Consider the following 6,000-nt stretch of genomic DNA (forward strand, 5'->3'; position numbering starts at 1 on the left):
CAGTCCCCGGGTTACGTACAAGATAGGGACTGTAGGTTTGTTCTTAAGTTGAATCTGTATGTAAGTCGGAACTGGCGTCCAGATTCAGCCGCTGCTGAAACTGACCGCCAGTTCTGACTTACATACAGATTCAACTTAAGAACCCCAAGTCAGCTGCTGCTGAAACTGATCAGCAGCTGATTCCAGGAAGCCCGGGGCAGAGCAACTCTGCCTTGGGCTTCCTGTAGTCAGCGCTGGTCAGTTTCAGCAGCGGCTGACTTGGGGACGTCTGGGGCAGAGCAGCTGGGGTGCTGCTGGGTTGCTCCAGTAGCACCGCTCCTCGGCGCTACTGGACCAACCCAGCAGCACCCCAGCTGCTCTGCCCCAGGAGTCCTGATTCAGCCGCTGCTGAAACTGACCAGCAGCGGCTGAATCAGGATGCCTGGGGCAGAGCAGTTGGGGTGCTGCCGGGTTGGTCCAGTAGTGCCCAGAGCGGTGCTGCGGGACTAACCGGCAGCGCCCCAGCTGCTCTGCCCCAGGGTCCACAACAAAAGCCTGGTCTGCTGGGGGGGGGCACACTAACTGCGCCCCCCCAGCAGACCAGGGACACAGGGAGCAAAGCAGCGGGGGGGGGGGTGCCTCGCCTCTGAGGCTTTTGCTCCCGGTGCCCCTGGTTTGTTGGAGACGGTCCCCAGCAGACCAGGGGCACCGCGAGCGAACCCGCAGCAGCGGGGGGGTCCCGCGCTTCTGAGGCTTTGCTCTGGCAAAGCCTCAGAAGCGCGGGAACCCGCCGCTGCTGCCGGTTTGCTCCCGATGCCCCTGGTCTGCTGGAGACGGTCCCCAGCAGACCAGGGGCACCGGGAGCAGCTTTTCTCGCCCCGGAGCTCGAGGTGGCTGACCGCTGCCTGTGAGCTCCGGGGCGAGAAAGCCCCGTTCGTAAGTGCGGATCCGACGTAAGTCAGATCCGCGTAAGTCGGGGACTGCCTATACTATAATTTTCCTTCTAGATGCAGAATCTGCCTGAGAGTCACCAGCTAACCCTAGATTTTCAAATCTCAGAATGCTGGGAACAGGACCATTATGTGCACTAGGTTTCTGAACTCAACTTTTCTGACCCTCTTGTGCATGCCCAGTCTGTTACTGTAGAATGATCTTTGACTTTTACTGCACTGTAGCTAATCTACCACAAAGGACTCCAAAAGAGTATCACTTACACCGAAACAATAAAAAAAATAGCTCTGCATTATAAGCACAGGGTTATGTCTCACATTTAAAGGTTAAGTAATAGAGATGTAGCCATGTGATCTGAGGAAGTGGGTCTGGCCCACGAAAGCTCATCACCTAATAAACCATCCTGTTAGTCTTTAAAGTGCTGCACAGTCCTGTATTTTATTTCATTTAAAGGTTAAAACATGTAAGTGCTTGAAGGGTATAAATGGCAAACTTGGTATACAGTTACAATGACTGGCCAGCAAGAATTACTGCCACATTTAAAAAGAGACGACTGCAACTCAATAGGGATACAAAACTTTTGTCATTACTTGCCTGTGTTTGCAGGACTGTGGCCTTAGTTTGTGATTGTCTTGCCTTCCTGTGGCTAGTTTAAACTAGACAAATAGTATAAATCATAGGAACAAAATTTTTCTCTCTCATGGTAAAGGACTGAAGTCTGAAGCAGAAAATCATTAACAGTGCATACATTTGATTTAAACAAGGGTGTGATGGAGTGTTTGCCCCCACACTGGCCCTTCAAGGGTTAAAACCAGCCTAAGAAAGCTGAGCGGTAGCAGATAATTAGGGCATAGCTGACCCTGATAAAAGGGAAGCCATAGATGAGGGAAGGGAAGTCTTCTGAAAAGAGCCTGAGGGGAGAAAGCTGGCTTCTTAGAGGACTGGCTTGCTAGCACTGGGAATGACCTTGCTAAGTCTGAAATAGGGATGTTAAAAAGCATGATTTTTTTTGTAAATGTGTAACCCCTGAAATGTTCAGCACTTACACATTTACACGCAGGTGGCAGCTCTGTGGGAGTCGGTGCACACTGGGTGCCAGCTTTTAAGCTGGATCCCTGCAATCATTGGCTCCCTGTGGAGTTGCCTTTACTCCTCCCTGCTGTTATTGTATCAGAGGCAGCTGTGTAGGTGAGATGGTGGTGGTAGGAGCTGGTGCTCACAGAAAAAACTGGATCCTCATGAGCATTGGCTCCTGCCTGCTCCCTACCCCCTTCTGGGGTATGGCGAGTAACCGTGACGGTTAACCAATGAGCCCAGGCTCATCAGTTCATTGTGTAAACATGTATACGAACACATCCTTAGTCTATTGAGATCCTGAGAGGAGAGAACTTGGGGCAGGAGTCAAAGGTGCTTGGGCTGTGGAGAAGTGGCTCAAGGGAGCAGGCAGTAGTAGAATTGGAGGCAGGGCCAGCTTGAGGTACCCTGGCGCCCCGGGCACAGGCGCACGGCTCCGCTCTCTGGCGCACGGCGCATGCGCGGGCCTGCACGTGGGGAGCAGGCCCGCCCCTGGGCGTACGGCGCATGAGTGGCCCGGCTACAGCTGCTGGCGCACAGCCTGGGCCCACCCCCGGGGCGCACGCGTGGCTGAGTCCGGCCCGGCTGTCGTGTGCGCCGGGCTGTGTAGATCCCCGTGGCCATGGGGGAAAGGGCGCTGCTGGCCGGCGCCGCAGGGATGCGGGTGGGCCAGCCCTGTGGGAGCTGGGCATGCGGCGTCTGATGGCAGCTGTAAGGGACGCCACGCGCCCCTTACAGCTGCCATCAGGTGCCCCCCAGCAGTTGGCGCCCTGGGCAGCTGCCCGGCTCGCCCATGCCTCCGTCCGGCCCTGACTGGAGGAGGGACAGTGAGATGCTGCTGATAAAGGGTCCCTGGGTTGGGGACCAGAGTAGTGGATGGGCCTGAGGTGTCTCCCTCCCTTCCCCGCTCCCTTTTCCTCTCCTGCACTTGCCAGTGATGAAGGTGACCAGAATCGACATCAGTTTGCCTCTGGAGTAAGAGGGTAGCCTGAGGAATGCAGTGGGCCTCTGAGGTAAGTTACAAGGCAATGGATTGCTGCTCTCCTGGGGGATGGGAGGGGCAATAGTCCTGGGGCTTAGCCGGTGGGCTGTGCCCCAAGGTGGATGCTGCAAATTGAGACAGATGCAGATCCAGGCAGGGAATGGAACAGAAGTGACAGCAGCAAGATACAACTAGTAGTAGAGTCTCCTGGGGGAGTCTACAGAGCTAATTCCCAGCATGACCAGCAGGACATGCCACAGGGGTGAGACCAAGAGGTTTTCAACCTTTTTCCTTTCTGAGTTCCCCCTTCGCTCCCTGGTCAAATGGTATAAAAACTTCATGGCCCATTTGTGCCATAACATTTGCTTTTCTACATATAAAAGCTAGGATCAGTGTTAATAGATAAGCCAGCAGGGTAACTGTCTGGAGTACCACCTACAGGGGCCCTGTGATACTAAAGCCTTCAGCTTTCTGTCCCAGGCCCCAGCAAGTATATGTTGGCCCTGATGGGCAGACCCCCTGAAACCTACTCATAGCCCCCACACCTAGTTGAGAACCACTGACTTATGTATCCATATATTATATCAACATGAAAAGAAATACATTAAAATAATGAATACTGTAACTTCCTAAGAGTAGCAATATAACTTTTTAATTGCATACGTAACTAGAAGATTTACCCGGCATTACTCAAGTCCTTAAGTTAAATTCGTTTTATTTTTTTCATTTAAATCATTGTTCTGGAGAAGAGTTGGAGATGAGGGGTTCAGTAAACAAGCTGACTAAGGGAGAGAGGACAACCCCAACCCTCTCTCACCACGCATCTTCCTTTCTATTTTATTGTGACAATCGAATTCCAGGCACATCCCATTGTCCTGGCACTTCTAAATACTTACCTTGCTTTAAGTTAGGATAAGAGGAAGCTGCATACCAAATTTGGTGGTCCTAGCTCTTACCATTTAGGAGGTGTTATTGAACAGACTCACAGATGGACAGACGCAGATTTCTAAAATATATGGTAAAATTTGCAGCAATGCCATATGCAGTGTGGACATAGCCGTATTGTTCCCAGGATATCAGAGACAAGATAAGTGAGGAAAAATCTTTTATTGGACCAAATTGTGTTGGGTTTGTAAGCTTGAAAACCTGTGTCTCTCACGAGTAGACACTGGTCAAATAAAAAGGTATTATGTCACCCACCTTGCCTTTCTTGTAGTAATGTTAGTAATACACGGGGGGGGGGGGGGGGGGGACACACACGGAATGATTAAGCATCAATTATTTGTAAATAAAGATAATAGAAGATTTTGGTTACTAAGTGAAAACAATACCAAATCATTAATTTAAAACTATTGAACAAGTTGGCTTTTTAGGCCTTAATCCTGCACACACTTAAAGCAGGATTAATATTATGTACTTATATAGTAGAACTATCTGAATAATAGTTTTTTTTTTAAATTTGGTGCCAGTTTAAGCAAGAAAAGTTGTTTTTAAGCAAAACCATTTTTTATATTTGTTTTACTCGAAATGAAAAACCATGGGGAAAAAAACCATTTAAGGCATATGAAATGTTTTAAATGTCAATTTTTCATCCACATTTCTCGTCAACATTTTTTCCAAGTGAAACTGTTTTCTGAATTTGACCCAACTTTGTGAATAAATTTTGGTGACTTCCAAAATGCATTTTTCTGAAAATTTACTATTTGCAGGTTTTTTGACATATAGTATTGTTGCCCTTTTGCCAAGCACTAGCAGACTGAGGTCTTGCAAGTCAGCTTTTCTTGCACAAAGGAAAAACTGGTGATTAAAAGTAGCGAAAGATGTCTTACAGTACAAATATACTGACTTCAGTACAAACATAGTCCTGAACAGAAGTGGACCAAACACAACACAAGTAGTTCCTTCTTGCAGAAACCTCACTCACATATCACTTGTCCGATCTCCAAGTAGCTTCTTTATCCTGGTTTCTCTTGAGCCTAGTATAGTCTAGTATTTAAATGTGGGATGTTGGCATGTGCTAACATCCCACCTCTAAATCTAAATCTAAATCAAGCCATGGACTTTCATATTTACCCCCACACTACTCTTCCATCTTTGGCTCCAGAGTTTTTCACCTTAGTAACTTCTAACACAAAACTCTTCAGCTAGGAACATATGGTCTGGAAAGGTAAACCTGAGAGTTTCTTTTGTTAAACTGCTCTGAAACACAAAGGAACTGTAGGGCTTTTCTACAGAGTGCTTTAATCCATACCAGATGTAAATTTAAGAGCACACTAGCCAGCCTGTGTAGATCTTGCTAGTTTGCATGAAAAGCAGAAATACATTAACATGATCTACAGAATTTCTAATATGCACCAGCAGGGTCCATATGGGCCCGGTTGTGCACAATGTATTCAGGAGGACTAACATTTACAGTCCTCTCGTGTAGACTAATACATCAAATAGACAAACACTTAGAACAGATTTAAGTGTCCATTTAAACAAAGGATAGTAACTTAACCCACACAATCCCCTTTTAAAAAGTGAGCGTAGTTAATGCATTGGATTTCCTTTAAATCTTGCTATAGAGAATTTTATTATAAGTGCTTATATACTGATGACTCATAATATTTATGGTATTAGCACCTGTTTTGCCAAAACATGAACCATTAAATCATAGACTTGCATAATAGTCATATCATTTACCACACCTAAGAAGTTAAACTGCTTGCTGGCAATTTATTTTAACTTTAAATAACATCTCTCTGCATAATGTTGCTGTATATAACAATATGTCAGCAAATAATCAGTGAGAACCCAAATCTAGCAAGTGCTGTAACTCCTAAATGTATTTGCTAAATAGGCATCAGTTAAGATCAATAGATGTGATAGATGTGTCATACGCTTCATAAAACCTGAAATTTTTCATAACTGGATAATGATTTGATTAAAAGACTGCCACAATATTACTAAGCTTAACTTCCTCGTTCAGTCTTTAATTATAAGTGGCACAGGTGGAGATGTGTAGAGTTAAG

This window comes from Pelodiscus sinensis, chromosome 2 (assembly GCF_049634645.1).
Source record: "Pelodiscus sinensis isolate JC-2024 chromosome 2, ASM4963464v1, whole genome shotgun sequence".
Taxonomy (NCBI): Eukaryota; Metazoa; Chordata; order Testudines; family Trionychidae; genus Pelodiscus; species Pelodiscus sinensis.